Source organism: Panthera tigris, chromosome E2 (genome assembly GCF_018350195.1).
Source record: "Panthera tigris isolate Pti1 chromosome E2, P.tigris_Pti1_mat1.1, whole genome shotgun sequence".
Classification (NCBI taxonomy): domain Eukaryota; kingdom Metazoa; phylum Chordata; class Mammalia; order Carnivora; family Felidae; genus Panthera; species Panthera tigris.
Window position 1 is genome coordinate 27,653,547 of NC_056674.1, and position 16,744 is coordinate 27,670,290.

The window sequence follows — 16,744 nt, forward strand, 5'->3', positions numbered from 1 at the left end:
TGGGGACTTGTAGAGTCCCAAGACCGCACCTCAACTCTTGAGCTACATGTACCAATGAGACCCTCCACGGGACCACCCTGCCTCAGGGCACCATGACTTCCCAAGGCTGCTAGTGGCCCCTGAGTCTGGCCAGCCTCAGAGCTGGGCCCGGAGCATGGGGCTCCGGATTCCCCGTCTAGTGCTCCTATCGTCCCTACTCCCCAGGCTCAGTCTTTGTCTGCTGCCCCAGCCGCTACCAGCCCAGACCTTGACCTGAGCCCTGAAGGCCACCATGCTGCAAAGCCCGAGGTCAAGGGCCCTTCGCTGCCAGCAGCAGGAGGTTAAGGCACCCAAGTCCCTGCCTCCACACACACCCCCGGGCCGGGGGTGGGGGGCGCTGCCTGGTTGGGGGAGCCATGGGGCTGGATGGGGAAGAGCAGACAGGCCACTCTCCCCAACACCAGACAGGCTCCTTTTAGGGAAACCCGCCTCGAACAGAATAGGCGTCCCCCAATGGGTTCACCCCAGGATCCGGGCTGGGGGTGCTGCCAGGGGGAGCCCGAAGGAGAACATCCAGGATGGAGACCATTTAGCACCCTTCACACACCGCTGCCCTTGCACGTGGACCCGCACACCACCCTTCACGCTTGCGGTCCCTTGACGGGTCCGTGCGTCAGACATAGGCCCTTCCCTGGTGCTCCGGGTGGGGTCCCCGGTTGGGGGTGGGGTGGGGGGGGGTGTGTGTGGCAGGTTCTAGAGTCAGCCTATGAGGCAAATATGTCACCTGCCCCAAGATACAGCTGCCATGGCTTGGGATACACACGTGAGGATAATGGCCACAAGGTGCTTGGCTCCTGTGTCAGGTGTGAGGGAGGAAGACACCCATCCTAAAACCCCAGAGTCACAGCCACCCGAGGGGCCACACACACCCCCACCTGCGGGAGCAGCAGATTCTCCCCCACATCTCAGGCTCACGCAGGCAGGCCCAGTGACTGTAATTGCCAACTCTCCTTAAATTGTTGTTGCCTTCTTTATTTGGGCAAATGTGTATCCTGATTGGGAGAAGTTAAATGAACCAGTAATGACCTATATGTATGCACATACTGCTGTCAACAAGGTAGGGAGGTGGGATCAGGTGCGCTGTGCTACAGTGCGGCTCTACCACAAACTTGCTGTGTGACACTGGGCAAGGCCCCTAACTTCTCTGATGCTCAATGCATCAGAGAAATGCATATGGGAAATAGGTATGCTAATACCACCTGCAGTCAAAGTGCTGCTTCAAGGACTCAAAGACATAATGCCTGTGGAAATGCGGCTTGAGGGAGGTGAGAGGGCACAGTGACCAGCACACAGGCCCTGGGGACAGAGAGAGCCAAATTCAGATCCTAGCCAGGCACTTTTACCAACTGGCTGACCCCAGTCTCTGCAGGAGAATGCACACAAACTCAAGGCCAGTGCCACCGGGGCACATGGCAGCCAGCCACCCAAACGACACCACGGTATCTAGCTGTGGCCTTCCCTGAGGGGTGGGTCCTCAGCAGCCCCGCCCCAGACCCCTCGGGGTCCGCAGGCAATGCGGCTTTGTAGGAATCAGGGGTTCTGGCTGGAATCCCAGGCTGGTCGTCTCTTTTCTTTCTCTCTCCACATTTGGGGAAGGCATTTCCTCTTTCTCGTGGCCTGCGGGTCAGGTTTCCACCCAGATGGAAAGTCCCACCCAGGGGCCCCCAAAGGAGGGCTCACCATGGAAACTCCATGGGGTGCCTGCCAGACCCAGGAGCAAGTGACCACTGGCAGGCCTTCCTGGGGCCAAGCCCACAGTCCTGCCAACCGGAAGGGGGAAGGGACAGGAGGGAGCTCCAGCTGGACTTTACAGCTCAGGCACAGAACAGTGTTCATATATACAAAGAGTGGGTTAAGTGTGAATGCGTTTGGGTATGCATGTGCGCATTTAGGCATGTGTGTCTACAGAGAGACCCCAAATTAGCCCCAGCCCTCGGTCCTCCTAACTCTCCTGCGCCTGTTTTCCGGACTGTGTCCCTCCCAGAGGCCAGATTCTACTCAGATAAGATGAGTAAAGACAATAATCCTATAGTAAGGGAACAAAGGGTGGATCCTGCTGGATGAAGCCCTGAGCAGCCACTATACAAACCATGACCAGATTACAGTCTGGGCGGAGGGGACACGGTAGGTGACGCCGTCTCCCGAGCTGGTGAGCTCCAAACATAAGGATATGAACAGAGCTTCCCAAACTGTGTTCCAAGACTTCATGAGTTGGGGACAGGTGGTCCTCAAAAATAGGTAAGGGGTAGTTTCTGACGTCAAAAGTTCGAGGAGCCCTCCCAAAGGCTCACAGCAACCATGGGCGCGTCAAGGGCTATTCAAGGTCCTGCTTTGAAGAACCCTCATTGAATTGCATTTAACCAGGCACTCAGGAAAGTGACCTGAGCAGCTGCCCCAGGATGCAATTTGGCTTTGCCCAGGTCCCTCCAGGCTGTGCAGCACGTAAGTCCACGGCTGTGCTGTGTACTTAGGCCCTGAGCGTTCTTCTGGGGTCAATTTAAGAAAGAACTCTAGGAAAGTTGTTTCTGTATTGTGTGCCAAATTGTTACTGAGACAGTGGCTGTTATTTGTTCAATGATTAATGAGGATCCGCACAGTAAATTCCTCAGCATTTAGTGCCAGGGAAAAACATTCATCCGTCCCCAGTACATAAAATCAGAAAGCATGGCCACCCCTCATCCTATTTCTCTTTTGTCCTAACCTGCCAGGAAGCTCACCTGCATAGTGACCCTCACCTTGGGCTTCTGACATAATTAGTTCTTTCATCTATTATTTTAGCTGCTCAGTGATGTAAGGGCCCCCTCATCTCCTCTCCTTAATTATACCCAGAGCCAGCATTTATGGGTGCTTGCTGAAGGCTGGCCACCGTGCTGAACACATCACATCTACGTTCTCATTTACCCTTGTAATGATGCCACAGGGTGGGGCTTCGGTATCCCCACCTTACAGATCAGGAAGCCAAGTCTTGAGAAGGTGAATAACTTAGTCAAGTCCACCCTCACAGCTAATTGGTGAAGAGCACTGCTTGTTTTCTCCTCACTCTAGAATGTGAGTCCTGGAGAGCTGGAGGCCAGCGCATCCTTGGGGCCCTAGTATGGCACAGACACCTGCTAATCAGGTACTGAACAAACCGGTGGGGAATCCAGCACTGAAACAAAGGTCTGTTTGCTTCAAAACCCATGCCCTGACTCCTGGTTTTTTGTTTTTTGTTTTTAGTCTTTAGGGCTTGGCAAACCTAACCCTGACCGTAGCCTTAAACATAAGGCCCCAGGTCCTGGGGCGCCTGGGTGGCTCAGTCAGTTGAGCGCCGGACTTCGGCTCAGGTCATGATCTCACACTCCGTGAGTTCAAGCCCCGCATCGGGCTCTGTGCTAACAGCTCAGAGCCTGGAGCCTGCTTAGGATTCTGTCTCCTTCTTCTCCCCCACTCGCACTCTGTCTCTCTGTCTCTCTGAAAATATAAACACTGGGAAAAAAATAAAATAAAATAAATATGTAAACATAACCCTACTCCTAACCCTCATCCTGACCCTAGGCTTAAAGGTAACCCTAACCGCAGTACTAAATCTAAACTCCACTTCTAGCACCATCCCAGATGACTTAATTAACAACCGATACAATGCTCCCTGCCGGGCCTCGTCCCCCATTCTGTGGGGCGAGCGCTCTGGCCACAAAGCCTAGGGGTGGCAGAAACTCAGCTTCCAGCGCAGATGGTGGGAGCATGTGGGCTCTGCAGCAGGGAGAGGTCGGCAGAGCCGGGGGTCAGGTCTCCCCCCCTGGGAAGCCCGGGCAGACCTGAGCAGAGCAGACCTAGCCTCGCAGGCCTAGAGCAGCAGACGGTGCAGCAGGCACGTCGCGCTGGCCCCCTGCTCACAGGAGCGGCTACTCTGGCCTATGAGGGCCAGCCCAGCGGGTGGGGAGGAGATGCCCTGCCCCGCTTCCTGCCCATTTGCGGCTGGCGAGGAGCCCCGCAGCCAGCACAGGAAATAACAGGGGCCCCCAGAGGCCGCCCATGCGGGCCCAGCTCCGAGGCCGCCCAGGGAGGGAAGGAGGCCATTGTCGGTCTTTGTTTCAGTTTCCCCAGCATTGCCTGGGCTCCAAGAGGCCCCTGGGAGCTAACAAAGCTTCTCCCCCAGCCCGCAGCTGTCCAGCCTCCCTCAGCCCGACCCTGGGGACAGGCCCACCAGGCCCCTGGACTCTTAAAGTGGCAGGTGCAGGGTGGAAATGAAGTCATGTCCAAGTTGGGGATGCGGGGGGTGGGGGCGCATGTGGGCCAGAGCAGGCCAGGCAGGCGAACAGACAGATGGGCACTGGGGTCTGTGTCTGCACCCGGGTCAGCCCAGCACCGGGTCCAACAGCAGGGGTTCGAATCTTTGGACGGAAAGTATGTCTAAGGCACTGAGGGTACAACAAAGAAACCAAAGAAAGAAAACAGAGAGCACGAACACCGCCTGAGAGGGGCACTGTCGCCATCCCTGAAGAGAGACACCCCAGACGCAGGACGTTTCTGTTCATTTGCAGGCCCAGGGGTGCGGTGCCTGTGTGTGCATGTCTCTCTTTGTGCACATGTTTTAAGCGCATGCATCTGTGCGCTGTGTACGTGTGGGCATGTGTTAGTGCACTCATACGTTCATGTGTGTGGGCACACCTGTGTTTGTGTGCACGTATGGGCATATGTGAGGTATGGAGGGCCACATATATGAATGTGTGTGTGCACCAGGTGCAGGGGGTGGGGGGGGAGTAACGTGCATGTGTGTGCATGTGCACCGATGTGTGTATACATGTGTGCTGCGGGTACAGGTGTGTGTGCAAGCATGTGCCTGTGAGGTGTGTGCACATGGGCTTATGTCTGCAAATAAGTGAACATGTGTGCTCTGTGGGCACACACCTGCACCGCAATGGCTGGTGAGCGAACACATCACTGTTGAGCAGTCTCGGCCTTGTGCTCATCAGCAGTCACTCCTCCCCACGCTGGCCCTGGCACCCCCTCACTAGTGATATGCCACATACGGACCTCATTAGGGCTCTTAGCACATCCTCTTGTGTGTCTGCACAGCACACGTTACACCTCCAGAGTCCTGGTCACTGAATTAGCGACAACAGAAGTGGGCCCTAGACTCAGATGAAACCAAAGCAGGCTCAAATCCCTGCTCTAGCCCCACCAGCTCTGAAACCCTGCACCCGTGTCTCAACCTCTCTGGGCCTCAACTGCTCATCTGCGACATGGGAACGGTAGCACTTCCTACGACTTGTGGCTCAGGAGGGCTAAATGAGCTAAGGCATGCTGGCGCCCAGCCTTGTGCCTGGCTCTAGTGAAGGCCCACCAGATGGTTACATGTTTTATTGTTAATGTTACTACAGTTGCTGATGGTAATAGTGAGTTGCCGAAGATACAACAGGGAGCAAAAACAGGCACTGCCCTGCCTCCCCCAGCTTGCAGGTTTTGCAAAGTATTTGTGCCCTGTTTACTGTCCTATTTACTGGATTCGGTATCAGTCTAATGGGCTAACTACTACCAAGTGTGGCCAGCAGCCATCAATTAAAGCAATCAACCACAACGAAGGAAAAAAGAATTATCGGCGTGGGCAAAATCATGTTTTTTTGAACCAGCCAGGTTAGGCAAGTACACACATGGAGGGGTGTGTATGTGTGGTGCACATGCAAACAGACACACCAACACCTGCCTGCACGCTCAAGGACTTTAAGAGAACGGCAGCTGAGAGGACAGCAGTCTAACCCCCGTGGGCCATCGCAGCCGACAGCAGGACGCTGGCTGATACAGCACTGACCATACCCAAGCCGGGAGCTGGGCCCTGCCGAGTGTCCGCCCAGGAAGCCAGGAACAGCCAGGCAGCATGACTGGGCTGACCTTGGCCATTTCCTACTGGGCACTGACCCATGGCTGCACATTTGGTGCATCAAGCCCTGCCCAGGGAAGGAAGCTGATCATAGGACATCCTCATGGCCTCTGCCTTTCAGAGTAGACCCTGACCACCAAACCCCCGCCAGCACCCAACCCCACCAGAGCCTTCTCCACTTGGGAAACGAGCAATGCCCCGCCAACCAGGGTCAGCATGAGTGACAACGCAGCCCTGCCCACTGTGGTGATGCCTAGAGACTACCAGTTAAGACACCGGGGTGGCGGGGGGGGGAGGGAAGGCAGGGAGAAGGGGGCAGCTGGGCCTCCTCTACCACCCTCACAGATCCCAGCTTGAGTCCGAGCTCCCATCAATGTGTTACCAAATCTCAAGAATAAAAGTACAGAGACCAGGTGCCACCCTAGAAGGCTAAGGCTAATCCATCCTAGGAAGCTAAGGCTAACCCATATGCATTCCCTCACACAGTCCTCACAATGGCCCAGGAAGACGATCATCCCCATGTTAGATGAGTAAATGGAAGCACAGAGAAGTCAACTAACTTACTCAAGGCCTCACAGAGCCAGAGTATCTGGACCTCAAACCCAATGCCTGCCCTTAACAACGTGAGCAAATATCAGGCCCTGGACGGCCAAGGGCAAACACAAAGAGGCAGAGGTGAAGTTCTCCACCTTGGCAAGCGTTCGCCAGGGACCTGCCAGTAACCAAGCCAGGGCTGGGCCCTGAGAGCACAGAGAATGAGACATGGTCACTGCCCGAAGGAGCAAGCGGAGCAGCAAAGGAACTGGGCATCTACAGAAGGAAGGTCACAACCAAGCAAGAGGCAGTGAAGGCCAGGATCAGGGCAGCCCCCAAGGCTGAAGGGCACAAAGGAAGGTGCAATAATTACGGCAGAGCTATCGTGGCATACTTCTGGGAGGAGGTGTCAGACTGAGCTTTGAAGGATGAGCTCCATATGCAGAGGGCCCGGCTAGACTAAAAGTCAAAGGGAGCAGGCAAGAGGACTTCACTCATCAAACGCTCTAAATCTTCGTTGCTCAGACCGGTATGTGGTCCAGCAGCATCAGCAGCACCTTGGGGCTGCTTAGAAATGCAGAATCTCAGGCCCCACCCAGACCTACTGAGTCAGAATTCACATTTTCACGAGATCACCAGATTGCAGGCAGAACTACGTTTTAGAAGAGCTGGGGTTCACCACACCGGGGCAACACAGGGAGACCTCCCCAAAGTCACAAGGCCCAATGTCATCATCAGGCCTACCTGTCCACACCCACTTACAAACCTGCCTGTGACTCTGGTTTACAGCCAGGCTTCAAGTCACCGAAGAGCCACTGGCTTCCACTGTCTACCAGCGGGGTCTTTGGGACTAAGAGTGTGGCTAACATCACAGAGCCTCATCCTGGAGTTCACCCGGACCTCAGGGCGCACCCAAGCGTGGAAAGTAGGACCGGCCCCTCCCTCATTAAAATCCTCATGACCGATGCCACCTGAAGAGCCCAACACCCCAGGAGAGGCGAACGGGACCCAGGGTTTGCTGGGATGGACAGCCCCAGACCAGCAGGGCTGGGAGCAGCGACCACATGGCAAGGATCAGGGGGGACGATGGCAGAGCAACCGCTGCGGGCCAGGCTGCAGGTATGAGACAAATTACACAGTCCCTGCCTCTGAGAAAGCCCAAGTCCACCCCAAGAGGTGAAAACCAGCAAGACAAGCCCCACTCCATGGCTTCACTCCAGCAAAACCATCAGCCAGGCTGGAGGGGAGAAGAGGAGTCCAGAGAGAGATACCACACACACTCCCTCGCACACACACCCCAGGCACGGGCACACACACGTACACGCGTGCACGGGCTCCACAGACGCGTGTTCACAGAGGAAGTCGTTACAGTACAGCCCAGCAGGGGCCCCCGGCTGGCCCAGAGGAAAGGGTGGGCAGGAAACGCCACATCCTCCTCAGCCCCAGGGGTCCAAGATGCCGCATGGAGGGGTGCAAAGGCCCCGGGGTCCCCAGGGGTCTGAGTCAGGGCTGTGGCACCTGGGCCCAACCACCCACACACACACACACACACACACACACACACACACGTAACACGAGTACATGCCTCCACGTGCACGCGGCAAACAGATGCCCCACACCTCGTGGACTGCTCACCATGGTAACAGAGTGGCCACCTCTCAGCTCTAGTCACCCCCCGAAGGTTTCTAGGCCTCCTGTGCTGGGAGACGCAGCTCTAACAAAGGCTCAGGCCCGCTGGCCTGGCCGGGGGTCCAAGGAGCACAGCAGCCGGAGCATGCCTGCCACACTCCCCTGGTGAGCTCGGGGCCACCGCGTCTTCCTGCCCAGCCTGCCTGGTTCCACTTAGCTCAACTCCCCACAGACGCCCCGGCCGAGCTAATGAGAAACTCCCCAGCTGGCCCCACATAAAGCCGCATTTCACAAGTCTTTAAAATGCTGGGAAATTATACATCTACTTAGACCTTTTCTGCTCCTTTAAAATGTCCCCTGGTCCACATCGAGAAGATGACTAGGTTGGGGGCTCAAGCTCTAGAGGTGGACAGCACCAGCCAATAGAGCTAGAGCCAAAGAAAGCCTGGGCCTTTGGTCATGGGCCACGGTATCACTGCCAGGGGGGCTGGGACAGGCTCACTGACGAGCCCAGGCAGAGGGTCACTCAGGACATAATTCAAGGGAGGGATCCTGGAGAGGGGTGGGGAGAAAGAGCAGGACAGTTGCTCAGGCCTTGATCTGAAGAGCAAAAGAAAAAGTTAAAAGGTGCTGGGAGCCCCTCAGAAAAACTGCAAAGGAGAAAAAGAGCCCCTTCACAAAGATCCTAGTCGTAGTACTACTTGTAAGAGCCAAAAAGGAAAAGTAGTCCAAGTGTCCAACAGGGGAGGGGCAGTTAAGAAAACGTATGCCCACTCACCCGATGACCCCGACGCAGCTTCTCAGACAGAAGGTTATGGGGGCCTGGGGGTTGCATGAAGCTCAGGCCTAATGGGCGGGGGGACGGGAGCGACCTGGAATCCTCGGCAGTTCATCCTGGATCTCATCTAGGTAAGTCTGTTTACACACGACGGAGGTGGAAAAGGGGCCGAGAGAAGTACAAACAGCAGGAGTGTGGAAGCACAGGGTTGTAGGTGGGGTTTCTATGAGGTAGTTGAAATAATAGATACGCACTCTAAGAAAACACAAGTGGGGTGGGGAGGCAGCTCTGAGAAGGCTCAGAAGTCCAGGCTGGGCTGCCTGGACGGGCCTCGACTCCCTGCATGCCAGGCCCAGTCTTCCAGACATTTCCGTCCACTTCACTGCAGAGGGGCGAGGAGGCCGCTACCTTTGTCAGGAGTGGGGACCCTGACCACTCTCCCAGACCCACTGCTCACCCAGTGCCAGTCTGAAGGAAAACAAAGGGCTTCAGCACCCCTCTCTAAGGGGCCCCCAGATACCAACCACCCAGATGCTACTCTAATTTCCCGCCTGAGCAGGTCCCAAAGCCTGCAGCCCTAGTACCAGCCTCCCCTGCAAACTGTACCCATGCCCAACACCTAGGTATAGGTGTGGGGGCGGGGGGGAGGGCAGAGAGGCGGACTGCGGCCAGATGGGTGGGAGTCTGCACAGAGAGGCTGGCCCACAGCATTTGCCTGGCCTTCGAGACAGCAGATGCGTCCAAGGCCTCCAAAACATGTACCTTCTCTCCTTCCGGGCAGCAAACCAGGAAGCCTGGCCCTAGCTACACCCTTCCACCTGACCCAGGAGGGACCCGGGCACAGAGCTGAGCCCCTCACAAAGCTTCTGGATCCCCTCTAAAAATGAAGAGCCTGGACGACATCCTCACAGGCAGCTCTGCCACGTACAGCCTAGGTGCTACGTTCACGCCTGCACTGCCAGGGTTCAAATCCCGGCTCTGCCACTTCCTGGTCGTGTGACTTTAAAACGAGTCACTAGCATCTCTGTGCCTCAGTTTCTGTATGTCCAAAGCACCACCAAGGAGACCCGGTTCCTAGAAGTAGCTCGTAAATGAGATGGATGGTTCCATTAACCAGGACAACGGGACCTATCACGTGGCAGGAGGGCCTCCAACTCCAATCACACTGATAGAGTCTCGGGCCATCGCAAACAACTAATTATATCAAGTGTTTCTCTCCTGACACAGGTGTGTCTGTCACCAGAAATAAACCTGGCGAACCTGCCCAGACACTGACAATGAGCATGTGTCAATAGAGTAACTGTTTCCCACCGCAGACCACCCCCCAGACCCTCCTCCCACTGCACCCCCAGCTTGCTCCACAGCAGCCATGTTGGAAGGAAGCCCAGCCTGTCCAGAAACCCGGCCTGGAGAGGTGGGAGGTTCCAGTGAGACTGTGATCAGACAGTTATACAGAGATGAGTCCCTTCAGCCCCCGATCAAACTCGGTGACCAGACGGAGCAAGGGTGGCAAAGCTCCATTTGTTTGGGTTGGTTCACTGAAAGCCCACAATGATCACGATTATCCTGGCTCCTGCCACTTAGAGACCACGTGCAGAAGGGCTTGAGGGAAGAGAGAAAAAGCACTGAAGGGAAGGCAGGCGTCCTCACTGTGCTTGCTGGACTATTCAACAAGAGGGGAAGTTGTCAGGAGAGCAGGGCAGGGGACAGAGAGGCCCCCTGGTAAAGCCTCCTACTTGGTGACCAAGCTGAAACCATCAGGCAGAAGGCCTTTCTGTGGCCTGGACACTTTTTCCTTAATATGGGTTGTCCAAAATAAGATACCAGTTGACATTTAGGAAGGCTAGAATAAAAAATTAAAAATTAAAAAAAAGGGAAAACAACAAGTGTTGGTGAGGATGTGGAGAAAATGGAACTCACACATTACTGGCAAGAGCGTGAAATGGTGCCACTGTTGTGGAAAACAGTCTGGCCGTTCCTCACAAAGTTAAACATAGAATTACCACATGACCCAGCTATTCTGCTCCCAGGAATACGCCCCCCAAAACTGGAAACAAGTATTCAATCAAACACTGGCACACAGAAGTTCACAGCAGCACTATTCACAAAAGCCAAAAGGAGGAAACAACCCAAACGTTCATTAACAGATGAACAAATACCCAAATATGGTATATCCATACAGTGGAATATTATTCAGCCATAAAAAAGAAGGAAGGGCTGATACAGGCTACAATTCAGATAAACCTTGAAAATATCAAGATGAAAGAAGCTGGTCAGTAAAGACCACACTTTATATGATTCCCTTCTACAGAGAAAGTAGTTCAGTGGGTGCTTAAGGGCTGGGGGTGATGGAAGGATAGAGGTGACACCCAAGGGGCACAGAGCTTTTCTTTGAGGTCATGAAAATGCTGTAAGTTGACTATGGTGGTGATGATACATATCTCTGGATATATGCAAATCCACTGAAATATGTACTTTCAATGAATGCATTATATGATTTATAAATTGTATCTCAATAAAGCTGCCTTCAAACAACAGGAGTTGCAGGGGCGCTTGGGTGGCTCAGTGAGCTGGGCATCCAACTTCGCCTCAGGTCATGATCTCACGGTTCGTGGGTTCGAGCCCCGCAGAACCCATGAACCCCGCAGAGCTGGAGCCTGCTTCAGATTCTGTGTCCTCCTCTCTCTCTGCCCCCCGCCCCCCACTTGCACTCTGTCTCTCTCTCAAAAATAAATATTAAAAAAATATATTTTTTAAACGATAGGAGTTGCTACATTTTTTTAAGCTAATGATTTCATGTGAAAATTCAGCTCTCTGTTCTGTTTCTTAAAAACTCAGATGGGGGGGGGGGGGGTGCCTGGGTGGCTCAGTCGGTTAAGCGGCCGACTTAGGCTCAGGTCATGATCTCGCGGTCCGTGAGTTTGAGCCCCGCGTCGGGCTCTGTGCTGACAGCTCAGAGCCTGGAGCCTGTTTCAGATTCTGTGTCTCCCTCTCTCTGACCCTCCCCCATTCATGCTCTGTCTTTCTCTGTCTCAAAAATAAATAAACGTTAAAAAAAAAAAATTTAAAAAAAAAAAAAACTCAGATGAGGGGTGCCTAGGTGGCTCAGTTACTCAAGCTGTCGACCTGATTTTGGCTCAGGTCATAATCTCACAATTCGTGAGTTCGAGCCCCACATCAGGCTTCAGGCTGACAGCTCAGAGCCTGCTTGTGATTCTTTCTTTCTCCCCCTCTCTCTGCTCCTTCCCTGCTCGTGCTTTCTCTCTCTCTCAAAATAAAAAAACTTTTAATAAATAAATAAAAAAAATAAACATATAGGGGCACCTGGGTGGCTCAGTCAGTTAAGCATCCAACTTCACTCAGGTCATGATCTCACGGTTTGTGAGTTAGAGCCCTGCATCAGGCTCTGTGCTGACAGCTCAGAGCCTGGAGCCTGCTTGGATTCTGTGTCTCCCTCTCTCTCTGTCCCCCTCCCCCACTCGTGCTCTGTCTCTATCTCTGTCTCTCAATAATAAATAAACATTAAAGAAAAATTTTTTAGGGGTGCCTGGGTGACTCAGTCGGTTGGGTGTCTGACTTCAGCTCAGGTCATGATCTCACTGTTTGTGAGTTCAAGCCCCACATTGGGCTCTGTGCTGACAGCTCAGAGCCTGGAGCCTGCTTCAGATTCTGCGTCCCTCTCTTGCTCTGCCCCTCCCCTGCTCATGCTCTGTCTCTCTCTCTCTCTCAATAATAAATTTTAAAAAAAACATTAGACTTTTTTAAAAATAAAAAACATTTTTTAATAAACAAATAAATAAAAACTCAGATGACCGGGCAATTCTGGCCCCAGTGCCCTGGCACAGTCAGGGGGCACTAAGGGACTGCTGTTCCTGTAGAGGGTCTGTGTCACAGTTTACCACAGACCCTCCCCAGCCTCCCCCTCTCACCTGTGCCACAGGCCAGCCTCAGGACAGATAGGACCCCTGTGGGACTTTCACAAAGGACCCTCCCATCCCTAAGATATTCAAACCCATGGTCTGGCAAGGTAGGGGAAGCTGAGGTTAGGGTAACCCATGAACTCCCCTGAAATCACATGTAACATGTGCCCACTGGATGCTGAAAAGCATCTGTGGCTCAAAACAGGTTAAGAATTTCTCTTGCTTTAATTATCTCATTATAAGGTATCATCTCCCTCATTCCCCATTTTATGGGTGAGAAAAATCAGAACGCAGTGGGGAATGATTTAAAACCCCACCCCTACTATGCACCCCATACCCAGGCTCTGAATGCAGGGCTCCATCCCGGGGGCCATGCTGTCAGGAGCCCCGTATTTGCCCGCCGAGAGGCTGGCCCTCCCCCTCCCATGAAGCCCCGGCCAGGCCAGAGAAGAGTGCTGTGAGCCCATCTCCCCGCCAGGCCACGCCAGGCTCTCCATCACTGTCAGGGCCCCGACACGAGGGCACGGACAGAGCAGGCCAGGTTGTTCCCTGGGTGGTGACCACAGGGTCCCCACGGGCAACGAGGGCCCGAGGAGGCCAGAGGTGAGCAAAGAGCACACTATGCATTCTGCTTCTTTATTGGAGCTCTCCATCATGCTCCCACAGCCAGGGCAAAGCGGGCAGGGGGCAGGCTTGCAGCCCAGCCGCCGAGGCCCCCCACGGAAGAGGAACTACCCTGTGCCCTGCAGCCCTGCGCTCCTCCTGGTAAAACGCTCTCTGCTCACCCTGCTCACCTCACCCTGGGTTCCTCCGGTCTGATGAGCCAAAGACCCTCTGTGGCCTGTACCGCCGGGGACTTTCCTAAAGCCCCCACGATGCTTCGGGTTCTGCTTCGCTGCCCATCTCTATGCCGGGCTGCGCAGAGGTGAAGCCACACGCTCCGGCCGAGGGAGAGCTTGGGTTTGAGCTCCTTCTCCACAGCTCTGAGCCTCCTTCCCTTGGCCACCGAATGAAGATGGCAATTCCCAGCAGCAGTGCCAAGGGTGGCTTGCAGAGGCTCTGCTCTCCCATAATCTTCCCTGGCACCTGCCCCCCGTTCTCTGATGTGGCCAAGTGACATTTTCTCAGCTTACTGAAAAGCGTTACACCAAAGGAGCTTTAAGCAGGCCTCTGGCCCTGTCCCCCACCAGATGGCTGTCCCTAAACCAGCCTACAGAGAAACTCTGGAGCTGCTGCTGGAAACAGCACCCACCTCCTGGGGTCGTCACGATAGTGCATTGAGATAGTGCAGGTAAAGCGCTTGTTCTGGGCCTGGCGGGTACCAAGTAACCGCTTGATAAATGACACCACCCATGTCCAGGGCTGCCTCCCAAACGGACTTGGTCCTGTCACCCAGGAGCCACGACACCTCATAAGCCCCATGCTCAGGGAACACAAGCTGACTTTAACAGCCCAAGTCCAACAGAATTGGGAAGGAAAATTTATCACATGCACACACTGTAAAAAATCATCAGAAATGGGCCAAAGAAAACAAAACAAGGCACTGTTTGGCTGTGACTTATCCAATGCCCGGGATGCTTTGCCTTCCCTCTCCCCGTCTCTGAGCAGACAGTCCAAAGCTGACAGGCGCAACGGTCCCTGAGGGCTGGAGGGGACTCCCAAAGAGCCATGTACCTCTCCCTGCACACGCATGCGGGGCCTGCTCAGCTCTTGGCTGGAAACTGACAAATCTCACAACCTCCTCTCTGCCCAAGTGCCCCAGGGAGGCCGTAAGGCTGGCCCTTCCACTATGGCATCAGAGAACTGCAGACCGGCAGGGCCCCCACACAGCCCCCTTGGCACCCCAGACTGAGCGACATCTCACCCACCGCCTCAGGGATGCAGTCTGAGCACCTGATGCCCTCTGCACAGGGCCGTCCAACCACCATGACCAGAGCCAGTGCCCTCCTAGCACCCCACTGCTATTCTTGTCTGTCCTCATTGCCTCCGGCCCCGCTGGGAAAGCAGCAAAGAGGCAGGACCTTATATGGACACTGAGCTGGGTGCTTTCCTGGGTCCGGGAGCTTGGAGCACCGTGAGGGTCCTCTTCAGTATTGGCAGAAGCCTGAGCTCATGCACCCCCACATGGGTCAGGATCCTTGGATGAGACACAGAGCTTTACAATCTCACTGCGTTTTTTCCAACCATGAGGAATGCATCTCCCCTGTACAGAACGACACAGGACAGGGGCTATGCAGTCCCTTCCTCCAACCTAACCAGTGTGGACCCCAACATCTGTCCTAACCCTGGACTCTTCTCCTAAGAAGGTGAGCACCACCACCTTCATTCTGGCTTCAGACAACACCTCTCCCATGGAGGGAGCCCCTGTCACCAAGGGCCAGGCACCTGCAGACACAACAGTACCCAAACCTGAGTCAGCCAGGGTCCAACCAGGACCTTTGGAACTCTCCAAGTGGCGTCCCGATTGTGCTAGAAAGAGCACTGGACAAGGAGTGTCCAGTGCTGGCTCACCATTCCCCTTCTGTCCGACCTGTACCAACATTTCCCAGATTTCATTATCTGCAAACCATCTTCATGATTTCCGCTGAACCCAAGCATTATGTACTGTTACTTAAAACTGTCAACACAATGTTCTCACTTAAATGATTAGCACCATCTTAAGTCACAAAGAGCCATAAAATCACAAATCCAATGTATAACCATTCAAGTGTTAAATGTGCATATGCCTGATGCCTGATACCACATCTTGGGAACTACTGACCCAGAGCAAAGCTCTCTCTGTACCTCAGTTTCCACATCTAGAAGACAAGGAGGTTGAACAAGATGATTCCCTCAGAGTCTCTTCAGGCCCAACTTTCTACGAGATCAGCCTGGCTCCAGCTCCCCCATGAATCCAGACCCAGTTGGTCAGGATCCTGGGATGGGGACTAAGCAGGAGAGGCTCTATCTGCAGGACTGGGAGCCACGGCCGCTGCTGAGAGGTGCCGGCTGGACTCAGAGCCAACAGGAGCGAACAGCACCCCCCCAGGGGCTCCCAAGGACCCCAAAGCCAGGTCTAACCCCAAGCTCCACAGACAGCTCCAAATGACAAGACTTTACAGTTAGAAAACTTTATCCATCCACCTCTTTTTATAGCTGGGGAAACTGAGGCACAGAGAAGGAGCTTACACAAGGGCGGAAGTCAGCCGAAAACCCAAGTCCCCTAACTGCCAAGCCACCCCGATGGCGGCCACACAATACAGAAGTCTGAACTTCCCCCATTACCTCCCCCTGCAGGCACGGGCTCAGGTTGCTGGCCTGGAGGTGCAAAGCAGCCCCCTCTGGGAGGGGGAATATGGGAACTGAGATTCTGATCGGAGTTTAAACGTCCTATTAAAGAGGGTTTTATGCAATTAGACCGGAATGAATGTACAATGGCACCCATGGCAGGGAGCTTCAAAGCCTGTGTGTAGTGGGGGTATCGTGGCCCATCTGAATGCACCCACAAGAAGGAAACGTGGTCCCCCAGGAGAATAGGGCAGATTAGTCTCCGTATGTAATAGATTTTATTGACCATATGGAACTGATATAAAAATCGTGTTGCACAGGGTAGTCTGGCCTGGAGACAGGAATGTGACATGAAGAATAGGATTTCTATAACCAGCTGGGTGGCTTTCTGAGTTCCTGAGCCCACCCCACCCCCCCCCAGGACCCCCAGCAACTCCCCCATCAGCCCCTGGGCATTTACCTGATGCTGTCACGGAGGAATCCCAGGCCAGCGAGAAGTCCGAGGCCTCCCCCTCTTCAACTGAAAGAGAGAACAGAGATGGGCCCGTGAGTTTTGAAGTTGTACAAACAGGCCATCAGGGTGGGGAACAGGGCAAGGAAGAAGGATCACTTGTGGGAGTCCTTATAATACCCATGATCAGGAGCAAGGGGGTAAAGCCTACAATGAGGCCTTTGTGGGTTTCACAGAGGTGTTAAATGATTGGAATAAAACCTGAATAG

General features: G+C 54.2%; 1 protein-coding gene across 1 annotated transcript in view; it reads right to left on the reverse strand.

Moving 5' to 3' along the window:
* ZNF423 (zinc finger protein 423) overlaps positions 1-16,540 on the reverse strand; it is a 271,122-nt gene extending 254,582 nt beyond the window's left edge. Inside the window, exon 1 of the mRNA XM_007096695.2 lies at positions 16,485-16,540. The gene's annotated coding sequence lies outside the window, so the exon portion shown is untranslated. The remainder of the gene's footprint in view (positions 1-16,484) is intronic.
* Between the last annotated feature and the right edge of the window lie 204 nt (positions 16,541-16,744).